This window comes from Schistocerca nitens, unplaced genomic scaffold (assembly GCF_023898315.1).
Source record: "Schistocerca nitens isolate TAMUIC-IGC-003100 unplaced genomic scaffold, iqSchNite1.1 HiC_scaffold_465, whole genome shotgun sequence".
Lineage (NCBI taxonomy): Eukaryota > Metazoa > Arthropoda > Insecta > Orthoptera > Acrididae > Schistocerca > Schistocerca nitens.
In genome coordinates this window covers 2292470-2310853 of record NW_026045998.1, presented here as the reverse complement: position 1 = coordinate 2310853, position 18384 = coordinate 2292470, and the positions used below count along the sequence as shown (strand labels likewise).

Genomic DNA, 18384 nt, shown 5'->3' with positions numbered 1-18384 from the left:
GAGCAGTCCCTGATCGGAAATCCAATTGAGGAAGTATTATACCTCTGTAGTGTTTTACCCGAGAGGATGTCATCATTATTTAACCGTACAGCAAAGCTGTATGCCCCCAGGAAAACTTACGGCTGTAGTTTCCCCTTGCTTTCAGCTGTTTGCAGTACAAGCACAGAAAGACAATTTTGCGTGATGTTAGAAGGCCAGTTCAGTCAATTGCCCAGACTGTTGCCCATTGCAACTACTGAAAAGGCTACTGCTCTTCTTCAGGAACCACACGTTTGTCTGACCTCTCAACAGATACCCCTGTGTTCTGGGTGCACCTACAGTATGGTTATCTGCATCTGTATCACGCAAGCCTTCCCATTAATGGCAAGGTCCAAGGTTCACGGAGGGGGTGGGGAGGGGGTAGTAGTGCAGAGCTACATAATTACAATAGCTGACAGCAGTCATTTTGAACACAGCCGAGGGTCATGTGAAAACACTCACATTCAGTTCTCTCAGGAAGTAATAAGGGTTTAGTTTATTTCCAAGACAGCAATCAAATTTTGTTTAAATAGTGTGCATACACGTAACACACACATTTTAACAGTGGTCTTGCTCTATGCCTTCTAATTGATTTCACAAACTGATGCCAGATATTTTATGAAACTGCCCACATTACCATTCTCATTTTGTTTCGGGTATCTGTCCAAGTAGTTGCGCTGCACAAAAATAGCAATCTTCAGTCTCCTTAGATTTTGTTGGTGTGGATTGGTGTAGCAATTCCTCCTGATTCCATGTCGTTTGTGGTGGCCATAGTTTTTCTGTTATTCAGTCTGATTCACCCAGAAGCCTCCATGTCATTTCCTTCTGCAGCGCTATTGGTGGAAGCTGCTACAGCATCACTTTCTTGTCACGAGGTTGCATCTCTCTCAAATGTACAAAATAATGATTGGATCAAAAGCTCAGATTAGCGAAGGATGGTAAAGGAAGTAAGGCCTTGCACTTTGATAGGACCCATCCCGGCATTACGCTGAAGTGATTTAGAGAAATAACAGAACATCTAAAATGGGATGCCTGGACACGGGTTTGAACCACTGTCTTTCTGAATACGATTCCATTGTGCTATCCACTGCTCCACCTCGTTCAGCATAATTTAGATGTAGTAGCCAGTTTGTTCTTGTGGGTAGTGAAGAAAAAAAATTAGTTACGTAGTATCTGCACGTCACAATAAATGCACACGTAAAGTTCTGATGTCTGTGGTTCTATAACTTGTAGCTGCAGCAGTAGATTTAGCAGTAGTACTAGCAGTTGCAAAAATTGCATTTCTGTAAATTATATTTAGCCTTGACAGCAATAAACTAGGATACTGAGATGTTTAATTGAATTGAGTAATCTGTACATTCCTGCTGCTGGTAATTATTAAAATCAGTGCTCAAACATACTGCCATCAATTAAAGATTGTATTTACTTACTAGGTCACAAAGAGACATATACAAATATGAAAACTTACCTGAGGAATACAGATACTGTGGCAGCAGAAGTGAAGAGAGATACAAAGTTTTCACTTTGACACACTAAGTGCTGATTCAGATAGCAAGGTTGGATGGGATTTCTGGATGAATTATATTTTTACAGATTGACACTCCCATCTTGAATTAAGGTCATGAAGTATCTCATTTATGTGTTACATACAAGCCTTGCAAAACACTAATTGCAAAAGCTGCAAAGAATCCACAACCTGAATGGTACATAAATAACTGAAGAGTTCATGCAGGAAATTAACTCGCAAAAAATGCGAGGGCAAAGCCGTTTCAGTAGGTTAATCATAGTAACTTATAAACTGGAATTATGTTAAGTAATTGTTAATGAAGTTGAATACCTATTTAGATGTAAGTAATGCTCTTTTTGAAATTAAAGTTCTGATGGTAGCGTACAGCCAGCGCAAACAGTTGAAAATAATTAGCACGTAATAGCACAAGGGCATGAATTTATTTGGAGACTGCTGTAGGATATACTATCAAGTACTGTATGTGGGTTATTTATAATGCAAAAGGTGAACGTTGAATCCTTACAGAATCTGTTCCACATACAAGTGTCGTACTATCTTCTCACTTGTGAAACTTTGCTGATCTATCCGAATGCACGATTGAAGGTTTTAAACACCCATCCCCGTTCTTCCACGAGGAAGTCGTTTTGCTAGCAAGTCCAAAGTTGGCAGCAGTGCAAGTCGAGATGCACTCCACTTTGCAGCGCTGGAGTCGTGGCGTGTTTACCAGGGCAGTACAGCCTCGTATAAAGGGAAGTACGGACATCGTATTCTGCTGCGTTCGCCGCCATCCACAGTTGGCTGAAATCACATCTTGTAACATTAGCAGCCGTTGTGGGCCCAAGCATTGTGTGAGAAGAAGGGCAGTGTTGTGTATTTTCAAAGTTTTAAGTAGAATACTGCCTCAGTGCTGTGCTTTTGGCTTTTTGTTCTGAGTCAGAAAGGGAGGTAAACTGTACAGAATTGCTTCTGAAGGTAGAGAAGCAACAAGAAGGAGAATATGGCCGATGAAAACCAGCAGAGGCAACTGGCAGCCCACGTGAGACTCTCGCTTCTGTATGGAAAGTACAGTTTTCACTCATTAGTGCAAATAATCTTAAGCTTTAACATTCGCTGTGTAACAGACTTGCTGTATTTCGACTCGCTTAGTGATCAGATTTGGTGTGTCATTACATGTGGTTCGTCTCAAACCGGTCACATTTGTTTTTAAGAGGTACGTTGTGTGCAAGCCCATTTTTTTGGACAAACCATAGTGAAAGCTACACGTCTCTAGTTAATCTGTAATGTACTGACTGCTATAGAGGCATATTTTTTGCAACACGAAAGGTGTAATAGGTAAACACGGTTTTTCGTTTAGTATTCAGTGTGTAGGTCCAATTGTCGAAGATGGAAAGTAAAGTATTTGGATGTTTTAATGTATGTTGTTGGCTACGGCTATATGTACTTCAAAGATCAATTAACAGTGCCTCATTTTCAGTAAATTTTGTGAAAATAATTGGCGTGATACTGACGTGCCCCTGTAAAGTACCTGTTACTTGCATTTAATAGTGTAGGCCTACCCTTTCGACAAACATTGAAATAAATAAAAAGAATAGCATAGTTGAATTGTATCGTCAGTCGTAACAGTACAGTATATTTATAATTAACTCTTTTAATACGGCATCTTGTATATTCAACAGTCTCAGATACAAATACTACACTATGTGATGAAAAGTATCCGGACACATGCCTGAAAATGACTTAAAATTTCCTGGCGCCCACTCTTAGCCTTGATGACAGCTTCCACTCTCGCTTGCATATGTTCAATGAGATGCTGGAAGTTTTCTCAGGGAATGGCAGCCCATTCTTCACGGAGTGCTGCACTGAGGAGGGGTATCGATGTCGGTCGGTGAGGCCTGGCACGAAGTCCGCATTCCAAAACGTGCCAAAGATGTTCCCTAGGATTCAGGTCAGGACTCTGTGCAGGCCAGTCCATTACAGGGATGTTATTGTCGTGTAACCACTCCGTCGCAGGCCGTGCAATACAAACAGGTGCTCGATCGTGTTGAAAAATGCAATCACCATCCCCGAATTGCTCTTCAACAGTGGAAAGCAAGAAGGTGCTTAAAACATCAATGTAGGCGTGTGATACTGCCACGCAAAACAACAAGGGGTGAGAGCCCACTCCATGGAAAACACGACCACACCATATAACACCGCTGCCTCTGAATTTTGCTGTTGACACTACATATGCTGACAGATGACGTGCACCGGGCATTCGGAATACCCACACCCTGCCTTCGGATCGCCACATTGTGTACCGTGATTTGTCTGTCCACGCAACGTTTCTCTGCTGTTCAATCGTCCAATGTTTACACTCGTTGCACCGTGAGCTCAACCTTGAAATCCAGTATTTACTATCAAAAACAGTCTTGATCACAATTTGTTTATTACGGTGAGTACCGATTGGTGGTAGTGATTTACCACCAGAAGGAGGTTCTTACTCATTGCTCTTAAGATGACCACAGTAGTGGTCAAAACCGGTCACTGTAATAAATAAATCGTGATCGAGACTGTTTTTGATAGTAAATATTTGTAACACATTGACCACTGTTCACTCCCGTAATGTACTTAAAAGTAACTTGAAATCAAAGTTCCCAAGTGGTAAACCAAATGCTGTGCCAACCATTTTTGGTGATCGTAAGGCTCTTGCCGAGAGGAAACCTGTTGGCCTACTAGAGAAACGAACTGAGGATACAGGTAACTGGAAAATAACGCTCACAGCTTCAGTTGCTATATGCATACGTCATGCTTTCACTTGCTCCTGAATTATGACACTCTGAAAATCTCGTGTGACTGCTAACAGCACACATTTGTTGTTTCGGTCAGTAGGACACACAGAATTTCCCTTCACAGCATTATGCTTGCAGAAAGTAGGCTTACTAGTATCGTAGTAATTGTCGTAGGAAACACTTTGTCAGTTGAGTACAGTAAGCATATACCTTTTTAAAGTTGTTGTAAATGTGTTGCTTAGAGTTCCTTCTTTAGAAGTTATATTTTGTACACTAATTTTAACCCTGAGTTGTGTACAGAAGAAGACTAAAACATTTCATTTGCAAGAGCTGTATATTTTTGAAACTGACATGTCCAGGGTCTGTTGATGGAGGGAACAAAATACTTCACCACAAGGTAATTTAGTGAACAGGACCACATGTCTCAGACACACAGTCCGCTTGTATTGGTATCTGATGAAATATAAAGTAATGTAATTTCTCGTACCTTTATGCTATATCGTTTCAACTGCTTGCCATTGGACACTGTATATACCGTATTTCTAATTTACAGTTAAATGTTATACACAAATGGGAAAACTGATGCTTTGATTTGTTACCACAGCTGGCTAAAGTTTCCTTAAAAGCCTGTGGTGTTTCCCATACCATTTGTGTTTTTCAGACTCTGTATACAGAGCTTTGCCTTTATTGGTAATATGTAGCACAACAGGTGCTAAGGTGTCCAATGTTGTGGTTAGGTCTGGTCCTGATTATTTAATCTTTTATTCTAAATAATAATTACTTGCACTTAAAGGTAATCTCCACTAAAACCCACATCAGGAAGTAACACTTGCCTCACAGCTCTTGTAATTTAAGTATTCAGTTCTCACGTGCTGCGTTATTATTGAAGTGTTGTAAAGTGAAGCTCTTTTACAATCTATTGCTGTCAGGTTCCTGTGATGCCTAGCAAAGAGCCTACAGATTTTTGGAAACACTATAGTAGTGTTTGTTGAGAATTAAATATAATTGGTCATCTACAATTGCACTTTAGGATATGACATTACTTTACCATTTCATAGTATTAAGAGCATACTTGGAATATTACCACTCAGACTTTCATAGACTTGCTTCAGTCCTTTGAAAGTAAGATTTTGGCATCTTAAGAATCTTTAAATTACGTACCACAGCCTACTGAGAAACAATTACTGGCTACCTAAAAACATATTACAGTATTAAATGCTTTTTATGTTTGAAGATTGTAATATTGCAAATATGTGTTCCAGAGGTTGGAGAGCCTTCGAATGTGCCCAATGACATCAGTCCTGCAGCGAACTTGGACACAACAGAAGATGAAGTCACCACCCTGAAGAACCTAGCTTCAGGCTGGAATTGAAGCTTTCAAGAGAAAACTCATCCTCTCTCAGAAAAGGGAGAGAAGAGTGTCTTTAGAAAAAGACAGCCTCTTTGCGAGTCTGCGCTGTTTATTCGGTGCAGATCAGTTTGCAGTATGAGTGAAGGGGACACGTAAAGGTAGCAAATGGTCAGTGGAAAGGGCTAAAAATTAGACCACCTTGTAGTAGTATGGGCTACAAAGTCCTGCTGGAAAATAAATTACCATTTCCTTGAGATAGAACACCAATATGTTCGCTACAGAGCATAAAATTTAGACCTGGTGTGCTGAGGGAGCTTGTGTGTTCCCTGAAAGTCAAGCTTCACCTCATGTTACCAGTGGAGATGCATGCTGTTCTCCTGATGGATGAGGTTAGTATCACTCACCATTGGAATGTGGTTGAGCATTGGCTGCACCATTGATAATGATACGACACCTCCACCAGATCTCGCCCTTGCAAAAACTATAGCTTCTAATGCATCAGTTGTTATGCTGGGTGGTATTACCTCAAGATGGAAACAAACAATTGGTTACCATTACACAGGGCCATCTTTTTCAAGTTCTCACGCCAGACATCATTATAAGCTTTATTAGGGAATCTTAGGCACTCGTACAATGTTCGCTGCATCGCGTCAGTGACGGGAGGGCAAAATTGAGCTGTATGGCGAGAATTTGCAATTGTTGTCGAAAGGTTTTCAAAATTAGTTTCTGCCAGTGTCTTTGTGATGATAATTGGAAACTAATTTTCCTCACAGATACACCACACATTTTGAAAAACGAGGATTCACTTAGTCAATGGGCAATCGGTCTTCCTCTGACGAAATGTTGTCGAGGGACGTGATCTGCCTTGTAATGAGGTACATATAAATCGTGTATAGCAGTGGCTTGAGGTAGACAGTGGTTTAAGTCTTAAACTGGCACCAAAACTGTGTGAGGGAAGTCTGAGGCCAAACCATTACGAGAAAATGAAAGTTGGCTCGGCTACTGCCATAATTAACAGCCAGACTGCAGCAGCCAGTGAGTATGCTGTCAAGACAGAGAAACAGCAGAAAAATACTTTAACCACAGCAGGGTTTCTAAAGCACGTTCGTAAGTGGTCTTGCCTCATGACATCCAGAGCTCCAGTTATGCCTCTTAGTCGTTCTGATGAACAAACATACAGTGAGGCTCTCTGTCATCTTTAGGACACTGTGATTATTTGAAAACTTGAAAATTGGCCTGAACAGTGCCTGGAAACCAGTTCAGTGTGGTGTAGTTTTGACAGCTGGAGGTATTTTGGAATTGCAGAACACATTCCTGAATGAGAAGAAATTTAAATTTTTCCTAATAAGTAGATATACACGAGATACCTTGGAAAATCTGTTAGCAATGCTCCACTTCAAAAATCCAGTAGCAACACTACGAGAAGTAAAATCGTCACTGAGGGTTATTACTCTCTCAGTTCTTTAATACTGCCACTGATAATAATGAAATGAAGGCAGTAGTTTGCAGGCAGAACTACTGGGGGAATCTGTAAGTGAAGATGGGGATGTGTGTGCTGAGGAAGTTGGTGAGCCACTTTGTAACACTGTGTGTGATGAAGAGCAGCAGTGTCAATACTATTTGTGTGGTCACACTGTGCAAAGAAAATCTCTGTACCTGTGTGAACGTGCTTTTACATCTGAAGTCCTTCACAGATACCTCACTTATTGAGCCATCAAGTGAGGTTTTCAGTGTGTTGCAAAAGGCAGAGATGTGTTTGAGAAGCAAAAAGAAGAAATTACTCTCAGGTGAATTGTTGCTCTCTGATGTAGCCACTGCCGTGCCTGTATCAGTGAAGGAGAAAGTAGTTTTCCCAGCCTGCCACAGTGCTCAGGAGAAAATAATTCACAGTTTCCTGGCAACAAGAATTCATCTGGTTCCAAGGGAGGGAAATAAAAGATACCAGGGTGTAGTGACACAAGGCAGTAGAAGCAGGCCATGAGAAAGTTACTGCAGAAACTGTGATTTCCAAAATCATTCTTTAGTAAATGATTTGAAAAATTGACATCCAAACTTCATTTGGTTGCCAATTTCTCTTCAAGTGGTCTCATTTTTGTTTAAATCACAGTGATTTTTATAAATTTTTTTTCTATGTTTCTTGCTGAGTATGGAGTATTTTTATTATATCATATATTATTTGCAATTAAACTATGTCGCTCTCCAGGTTTCAGATTGAGGCATATATAAATAAGAACTTCACCCTTCTGACCTGTGTACATATTTGACTTCTGTGCTTTGCCACCAACTTTGTGTCTTCCTTGTGCTTCATTTATGTCGTTTATTTTTTTCTCTGGATTTTAATAGCTTTTTATACATACAATGTACCCATATTTTATATAATATTGTAGAGAGGACAAAAGTATACATTCACTCAGTAAGAACATTAGCTTGTACTCTATACTCTTTTCTAGTTCAGAATGAAATAGCACATATGCAAAATCTGCTGAAGAATACTTTTTGAAGAATACTTGTTTCCAAACAAGGTAAAAAGTAAACGTCATTACAAGTAAATGTCGTCCATATTTTGTATTGTAACAGCTATTTTTATTTATTATCAAAATTTAGCATTTTATGTTGAAGACCGGGAATATGTGAATGGAAATGCAGTCAACTGGGGGAACTTTGCCCCACTTTAGACCATTTTTTGAAAATACTGCCCACAAAATATGTTACTTGTTGCAACACATGTTGTAGTTACAGTTACTGAGCATTTTTTATAGTAAAAATATAGACAAATTGTCTGTTTTCTGTAATATTTTAATATTTATACTGATAAAGTTGCTCTGCTATTCTGGCTAAGTTTATGTCAGTCTTGGACAACACATTATTTTACCTACATAAAATACTCTGGGTAATTTTAAGCCATTCCAAAAGTAAATCGGTGGTTAATAAGAAGCCTAAATAAATTGTTCTATTTCAGTAATGCAGGTTTACTTTGAAATTTAAAGATATTTATATAGACCTGTTATTAACAGTTTTTAGGCTAAGGGGTTGTAAATGTAAAAATAACACATTCGTTAAGGATATTTTTGATAACACGTATTACAAATAATAGTGCACACATTGGCTTCAAATTAGAACAACACTTTCAGTAATACCATATATTAAATACATTCCGTCAAACATTTTCACTTATTTAGCGTAGATGTTCACTGCTATTATGGACCACGCCCCTTTCTGTTAACAGGTATTGGGCGAGATTCAGCTTTTCTGTTAATACACTGTCTTTACAGTACAAGACTCCACCTTAGCTTTGAAGCCAAAACCTATTTCTTTTCCCCTTTCTTGATCCTGCAATTGCAACTTATTTTAAATGAGATATACTTGCATTACGTATCTGCTACAGTGACATTTCCAGCGTATGATTTACCTTCATACAGTGTAATGACATATTTATGTGAAAGCCATACTCAAAGATAAATGTAAATTTAACGAACAAATCTATCAGCAAGCCTAGAACCATGTTCCCTTATTGGTAGTGACAGACATGACGTTTATAAGTTCCCTGTGAGACTGCTGTTTACACCTAATTCAGCTAATTTCATGCTACTATCTGGAGCATCTCCAGGCTCATTATTTCAGTTTCTGTGTCTGAACACTGCAGCTTGAGTTCTTACACATTTTATTGTTTTTGCGTTTATCTCGGTCCCAATGGGAAAGGTTGCAGGATCTTGATTTAACCATTCAGTTAATTTCATTCATTTCTGGTCTTTTGTCTTATTTTACATTTCTGTTACTTAGTTCCCAATCCATCTGAACAGCAAAGAAAAGTCAGAAGAGGTAATAGGACGTTTTAAAGGTAATCTAATTACAAAATAGAAATCTTAGAGACAAAACTGCCTCTGTTAGCAGATACAACGAAAAATAGTGAGTGGTATTGTACAAAGTTATGACTGGTAAAAAAATTTGACCTGGTTGACTGTAGAATATGGTTTAAATGTATATTTAGGATGCTCACGACAATAAATTGTTTTTGTTCAACACATTATAATGTAAAAAAAAAATTATGCACGGTGCACATACCGAACCTACAACCTTATATTCAGTGAATATTGACGTTACTGGCAGACTACTATTTTTGATCCCCCCCATGAACCATGGACCTTGCCGTTGGTGGGGAGGCTTGCGTGCCTCAGCGATACAGATGGCCGTACCGTAGGTGCAACCACAACATAGGGGTATCTGTTGAGAGGCCAGACAAACGTGTGGTTCCTGAAGAGGGGCAGCAGCCTTTTCAGTAGTTGCAGGGGCAACAGTCTGGATGATTGACTGATCTGGCCTTGTAACATTAACCAAAACGGCCTTGCTGTGCTGGTACTGCGAACAGCTGAAAGCAAGGGGAAACTACAGCCGTAATTTTTCCCGAGGACATGCAGCTTTACTGTATGATTAAATGATGATGGCGTCCTCTTGGGTAAAATAGTCCCCCATTCGGATCTCTGGGCGGGGACTACCCAAGAGGACGTCTTTATCAGGAGAAAGAAAAATGGCATTCTACGGATCGGAGCGTCGAATGTCAGATCCCTTAATCGGGCAGGTAGGTTGGAAAATTTAAAAATGGAAATGGATAGGTTAAAGTTAGATATAGTGGGAATTAGTGAAGTTCGGTGGCAGGAGGAACAAGACTTTTGGTCAGGTGATTACAGGGTTATAAATACAAAATCAAATAGGGGTAATGCAGGAGTAGGTTTAATAATGAATAAAAAAATAGGAGTGCGGGTTAGCTACTACAAACAGCATAGTGAACGCATTATTGTGGCCAAGATAGACACAAAGTCCATGCCTACTACAGTAGTACAAGTTTATATGCCAACTAGCTCTGCAGATGATGAAGAAATAGATTAAATGTATGACGAGATAAAAGAAATTATTCAAGTAGTGAAGGGAGACGAAAATTTAATAGTCATGGGTGACTGGAATTCGTCAGTAGGAAAAGGGAGAGAAGGAAACATAGTAGGTGAATATGGATTGGGAGGAAGGAATGAAAGAGGAAGCAGCCTTGTAGAATTTTACTAACACTTGGTTCAAGAATCATAAAAGAAGGTTGTATACATGGAATAATCCTGGAGATACTAATAGGTATCAGATAGATTATATAATGGTAAGACAGAGATTTAGGAACCAGGTTTTAAATTGTTAGACATTTCCAGGGGCAGATGCGGATTCTGACCACAATCTGTGGGTTATGAACTGCAGATTGAAACTGAAGAAACTGCAAAAAGGTGGGAATGTAAGGAGATGGGACCTGGATAAACTGAAAGAACCAGAGGTTGTAGAGAGTTTCAGGGAGAGCATAAGGGAACAATTGACAGGAATGGGGGAAAGAAATACAGTAGAAGAAGAATGGGTAGCTCTGAGGGATGAAGTAGTGAAGGCAGCAGAGGATCAAGTAGGTAAAAAGACGAGGGCTAGTAGAAATCCATGGGTAACAGAAGAAATATTTCAATTTAATTGACGAAAGGAGAAAATATAAAAATGCAGTAAATGAAGCAGGCAAAAAGGAATACAAACGTCTCAAAAATGAGTTCGACAGGAAGTGCAAAATGGCTAAGCAGGGATGGCTAGAGGACAAATGTAAGGATGTAGAGGCTTGTCTCACTAGGGGTAAGATAGATACTGCCTACAGGAAAATTAAAAGAGACCTTTGGAGAGAAGAGAACCACTTCTATGAATATCAAGAGCTCAGATGGAAACCCAGTTCTAAGCAAAGAAGGGAAGGCAAAAGGTGGAAGGAGTATATAGAGGGTTTATACAAGGGCGATGTACTTGAGGACAATATTATGGAAATGGAAGAGGATGTAGATGAAGATGAAATGGGAGATAAGATACTGCGTGAAGAGTTTGACAGACCACTGAAAGACCTGAGTCGAAACAAGGCCACCGGAGGAGACAACATTCCATTGGAACTACTGACGGCCTTGGGAGAGCCAGTCCTGACAAAACTCTACCATCTGGTGAGCAAGATGTATGAGACAGGCAAAGTACCCTCAGACTTCAAGAAGAATATAATAATTCCAATCCCAAAGAAAGCAGGTGTTGACAGACGTGAAAATTTCCGAACTATCAGTTTAATAAGTCACAGCTGCAAAATACTAACGCGAATTCTTTACAGACGAATGGAAAAACTGGTAGAAGCAGACCTCAGGGAAGATCAGTTTGGATTCCGTAGAAATGTTGGGACACGTGAGGCAATACTAACCTTAAGACTTATCTTAGAAGAAAGATTAAGAAAAGGCAAACCTACATTTCTAGCATTTATAGACTTAGAGAAAGCTTTTGACAATGTTAACTGGAATACTCTCTTTCAAATTCTGAAGGTGGCAGGGGTAAAATACAGGGAGCAAAAGGCTATTTACAATTTGTACAGAAACCAGATGGCAGTTATAAGAGTCGAGGGGCATGAAAGGGAAGCAGTGGTCGGGAAAGGAGTGAGACAGGGTTGTAGCCTCTCCCCGATGTTATTCAATCTGTATATTGAGCAAGCAGTAAAGGAAACAAAAGAAAAATTCGGAGTAGGTATTAAAATTCATGGAGAAGAAGTAAAAACTTTGAGGTTTGCCGATGACATTGTAATTCTGTCAGAGACAGCAAAGGACTTGGAAGAGCAGTTGAATGGAATGGAATGGATAGCGTCTTGAAAGGAGGATATAAGATGAACATCAACATAAGCAAAATGAGGATAATGGAATGTAGTCAAATTAAATTGGGTGATGCTGAGGGAATTAGATTAGGAAATGAGACACTTAAAGTAGTAAAGGAGTTTTGCTATTTAGGGAGTAAAATAACTGATGATGGTCGAAATAGAGAGGATATAAAATGTAGACTGGCAATGGCAACGAAATCGTTTCTGAAGAAGAGAAATTTGTTAACATCGAGTATAGATTTAAATGTCAGGAAGTCGTTTCTGAAACTATTTGTATGGAGTGTAGCCATGTATGGAAGTGAAACATGGACAATAAATAGTTTGGACAAGAAGAGAATAGAAGCTTTCAAAATGTGGTGCTACAGAAGAATGCTGAAGATAAGGTGGGTAGATCACATAACTAATGAGGTATTGAATAGGATTGGGGAGAAGAGAAGTTTGTGGCACAACTTGACTAGAAGAAGGGATCGGTTGGTAGGACATGTTTTGAGACATCAAGGGATCACAAATTTAGCCTCGGAGGGCAGCGTGGAGGGTAAAAATCGTAGAGGGAGACCAAGAGATGAATACACTAAGCAGATTCAGAAGGATGTAGGTTGCAGTAGGTACTGGGAGATGAAGAAGCTTGCACAGGATAGAGTAGCATGGAGAGCTGCATCAAACCAGTCTCAGGACTGAAGACCACAACAACAACAACAACATTATTTCTGATGGAACCTGGCCAAATATTTGTAGTATACTAATAAGAGTATAGTTGTTACAGTTCCCTACAGCCTACTTTTGATCATACGACTAGTTTTAGCTCAACATATTTGAAACAAATTGTATTCTCTTGTACTTTTGTAATCATTCTCCTAATGCCATGAAGAATTTGCAGAAAAAATTTTGTGGGATAGGGCTGACAAAGATATAAAGCATGCCTAATCATAAAGCCACGTTTGTCAATTATATTTACTAGGGTACCGCGCAATGCTTCATTTCATATAACAAAAGAGACATTGGGTGAATTTTCGTACTACGAAGTAACAGGAACAAGAGGTAAGCTGATATAGAGCTTTAAATTAGCGACTTCTTTTTCCCTGCACTTGCGACCTAGTATTGGACTTACTAACAGTTGGATAGGACCGATTTAATGCTAATTACGAAACAGGTGTTCAAACTCGATACCGCATCAAGAACTGCGAATCTGCTTTCCCTACTAATAAAGAATAGCAGGCAAAAAACTGTTGTGCTCCCAGCAGCAAATGCTTTTCGACTCATTTAGCTTTAATTTGTTGAGATTTTTTGTTGCAAAATATCCGACATGTTCCTTTTGCAGCCACTGATTAGTCTTAGCAGTGCAATGGAGAGCTGAGTGTACTCCTTCGGTAAACACTGCTAAACACGCTGCAGCAGTTAATGTATCGCAACTCCTGACTTGACCCGGGGTCTACCATTCCGTCTGAGCACCAAGCTAGCGACCAATGAGTGTTCAGAAGTGGGCGAAACCGAGTATCCAATCAGATAGCGCCTTATAAAAGCTGTATTGCCGGGCTGGGAACAGCTGATGTTTGTTGTAGCCTAGTAGGAAAGTACATACAAAGGCGTGGATATTTATATTTAGTTGTGAAAACTTGTTTTTTTTTCTGTGAAAGTTATATTTCTTCGTGGAAATTGTAGGTGCTTCTTTATGAATAGTGTGCTAAGATTACAAGTACGAATATGTTGTGCCTTAGTGATGATTATCCGCTGTAAAATCGGAGAACTGTCGATTTATCGCGTAGAACGTAAAGCTTTTGGTGTGGTTGTTACTATAAACCTTGAATGTAATTTACTCTTGATTTTGTATTAACACAGTGAAATATAATAATCATTCTACTATAGAACAATAAAACTGTCAGCTTAAGAAAACGTGACAAATCACAAATTTTGTTGCGCTAAGAGTTTGTTTATAAATAACTAAGTTACCAGTCACAATTTTTTCTGTTTTTTATATTTTGCACGAAGCGTTGTGCTAAATAATAACCATTATCAATTGCATTCTTCACCATCCTGTGCCATTTTTTCGTGGTGTTTTCGCTTGTAACCATATATGTGCGTTTGTTATTTTTTTTACGTATGCCTGTATTGTGCTCAGAAAATTGGACCACAGAAGAATTTAAGGGCAACAGAAGAACCAGAACCCCACACAAACACCACGAAAAAATGGCATAGTATACAGAACAATGCACTTCAAAATGAGAATTATTTCTCGAAACGCGTCGTGAAAAATATAAATAAAAGTAAAAATCGTGTGGTAGCAGTTATTTATAAACAAAGCCATTGTTTCCACAGTCGTTGCTGGCTTTCACAAGCCATGTGTAACGCATAAAATCAAATTATTGTGGTATTTTTATTAATTTTTAAAATTTATGTGTCCGCAGAGAAATATTAATTAAATGGTACGTGTTTATTTTTTAAATTACACATAGATTACTAGTTTTGAGTCTATAAGAGTGCAAAGGATGCCACAGAATATTATTGGTGTAAATGATTCCCACACATTTGGTCAAAGGTATACAACAAATTTATTAACTAACATTAGGGCTACTGCACTGTAAATGAGTATTTGAAATACCTGTGGACAACCACATATTCATCAGTACTATGTAACAACATGTGCCATAATCAGGAATGCCAGCCTAATTACAGAAAACCGCAAACTGTAAGAAACTAGAAGTCAATGGAAGTGTCCGATCCCACCTGTGCGCCTTCACTCACAACATAAGGGTGTTGTGGTGTGACACGTCATTATGGCACAGAGCTATGAGCTGGTTTATTATGAGAAAACTAAGATATCTGGATCTATAAGAACATCATTCTATTGTCAGACATTTATGAAATATGGTCAAAGTTTTCTTAAATTTACTTTCTTTTTTTTAGGTGCCCATTTAAAAAAGTATTTTTCGAAGTTGCGTTTGTATTGCAGATGTTTTGATCTTATGACTCAACTTCTTACTGTGCAAAAGTAATCTCTTCAGAAAAGACTGACCAAGGCTCAATAAAACCATACATAGAGTTTCACAGCTGCTGACCAGTATTTTGGTGTATTACTCATACATTTTTTATTATTATTATTATGAATTTGGCCAGTTATGGGCCGCATACAACTTAAGACTTATGGTGTTTCTTTTTCTTCCGTTCTTCCCAGTACTACTTCATTTTCACGCCAACTGCTCGTCTCTGCTCATCTGTCCACACTCTCTTGGGTCGAGGTTTTGCCGCATCTTCTTCATAGTTTGTGTTTTCTACAAGTGGCCTAAAGTTATTCCTGTCATGTATTATTTCTTCTGTAACACCTATTTTGTTGGCGTCTTTCTTTACTGCTTCTATCCATCCTACACAAAAAAAATTTTTTTCCAAAGCACACACAACATATGTATGAGAGGTCAACATATGTAAGTATGCAACAGTACCTATGGGCATTTTTGGGGCATTATCCTGGATAAAAACGAGTAGAATATAATACAATACATTTTATCCCAATTTTGCTAAAAATGATTCCATGGCAGCATCTAATTAGTGTATTGCTCTTTCATGACCTTTTTACAGTATTAAATGTTACTATTTAACTGACTCTTTCCTCTTTAATTGTTTCTAGGACTGTACATCATTTTCATGCACGTAGGATGAAACATGTACACATTAACAAATGTATTAATCTTCCAGTTTGTTAATATATCTGTTTGCCCCAATAGAAGTTGAATGTAGCACAGTCAGCCATGATACATTAGGTAAATTGCCAGTACCAGACCTCAAAGGCTTTTAAGGCACAGTAAAATATGCTTAATATAGGTGTGTTGTGATGGAATCATTATAAAGAAGCGTAGAATGTACTTACCTTCAATACATTTTTTTTAGTCGAATCAGAAAATAACATGTGCTCATGTAATAGTTCAGGCTAAGCTCATAAAACTACATTCATACGGGTCCAAAAGTCTTACTTGTGTTATTTTTATACAAATTAAAGAATTTTACTAAATTAGTTTAAGTGTAAAGAAACGTGTTACGATAACACCAGTTACCTTGGATCTTAGCAAAACAAAATAGGCTAAGACTTTTCAAATGGTAACAACTTTCAGATTTAAAAATAAATATGCCAGACTGAGTGTGCAGTACAGATTAAGGTGTTGGGTGTCTGCTTTTTTTATACCCCCATTGCTGTTAAATGATATGGAGGTTTTACATCTGTCCATCTTTTGTCTTCCACTTTCTATTTTTAACACAACTTTGAATCTAAAAATGGGCCCTAATATTTGTTTTAACTGTATTATACTACATATAATTTTAAGAACAACAGAAAATGTGGAAATATACTTTCAGTTGCTTGTTCCACATATTGTCTCAGATTTAAAAATTACATCTATCTGGAAAAATTTGTCTAGTATTACTCCATACAGTTAAAGATTTTTCTGTGGGCAATAGTGCTTTTTTCTGTTTGTGTATGCCTTGAAGACAATCTATACATTCCAAGCTCTGGTATCCTAAAATATTATCACATAACTGATGTTTGAATGTTTGTGTACAAAGTAGATCACTTTGAGAATTCTCAGAGTAGTGTAACATGTGCTCTGCTAAAATGTTCACATGTTCTCCTTGTTCCAGCTGGCAACACATTAATGCCCACAAATTTACTCTCACATGTTTTAATCGATCTTTGTTAACTATTAGTCAAACCTCACTATGGTTTTTATTTGAATGGAAGTTCATACAGTTAGTTTTATTTATGTTTAGGGCCACTTTGTCTTTATGTGATGAATTTTAACCATCTTTGAGACATTTATTTGATTTCTCTGTCAGCTGGCTTGGATTTTTATTTGGGATTACTTAGTACCATCGTTAGTGAATGGAATTTATCCTCCATGCATGATAGTTTGTGGGAAACATTCATGAAGAAAAAGACTTTGTATAATATGGTCCCCTGAGTGACACACACCTATTTAGGTTATGATAAATGTTTTACTAAGTTTTTTTGAAGTGAGATATCTCAACAGCTTGAAGCACCCTGTTTGACAAGTGTGGTGGAGGAGTTTCATTAGGAAGACAATGACCGAGATGCATTTTCCTGGGCAAACTGGTATACCTGCCCTGTTGTAACTCATTCCAGTTTCTTTCCTGATACATACTGTCGTTTCCTGTGCACCTTAATGTCACAAGATAATGACTGAAGATTGTATATGTATATACATAAAGGAAATACAGTGCGTCACTTACCTGAAAGCTGATAGCTGGCAGTGGTGGATGAGCATGATCTCCTCCTCAGATATGGATCACACAAACAGCATGCAATCCGTAAATGTGTGGTGTGCGTCTCTCCCCCTCTCTGTGTCTGTGTGTGTGTAATTGCAAAATTAGAAAATCAAAGTTACTTAGACATTACATGGTTCAGTTTTTAGTCCTTAATAGGACATCTTTATGAAAAGAGCAATTAAAACAAGATTTTACTATGCTGAAGTCCTAAAGGACTATCTTGTGAACTAAATAGCCTGTCAGTTCATTAGTAATATGTTCCAGGGATTACTTTGCATTATACATTGTAGTGATGTGCAACAAATCACAAATTAATTTGGACATATGATTGCATTCTCTGCATTTTTGTTGATGGTAATACCACTAAAGTTGAACATAACTCCACTAGTCAAATGGCAGTGAGAGATGTATGTATAAGCTTGCTGGCAATTTGAAGGCAGCACTGAGTGGGGTTTTAAGAGCACCAGACATCTAGGTCTAAGTGAGCTTGGTATGGGTTAGGACAGAAACACTACAGTACATTACATGAAATCCCAATTAGTTTAAATAACACAACAGTCTGTATAGCAATACAGTATCATTTTTAAAAAATGCTGTAATGTGAATAACCCCAAATTGTGTTTTACTGTCAGTGTTTGTTTTGTGGCAGTTGTGTACAAATTGTAATCATTATAGTCAATACCTTTCTTAAATTGGTTTCTTGAATTTAGTAAATGTGTGCCAGTGCTTTATCTATATTCTTAGTCTTTGTCATCGATGCATGCAGTTGGACATTAATACATATACAAAA

General features: G+C 38.2%; 1 protein-coding gene across 4 annotated transcripts in view; it reads right to left on the bottom strand.

Moving 5' to 3' along the window:
• LOC126232170 (uncharacterized) overlaps window positions 1-18384 on the bottom strand; it is a 139724-nt gene that overhangs the window by 95882 nt on the left and 25458 nt on the right. The window lies entirely within an intron of this gene.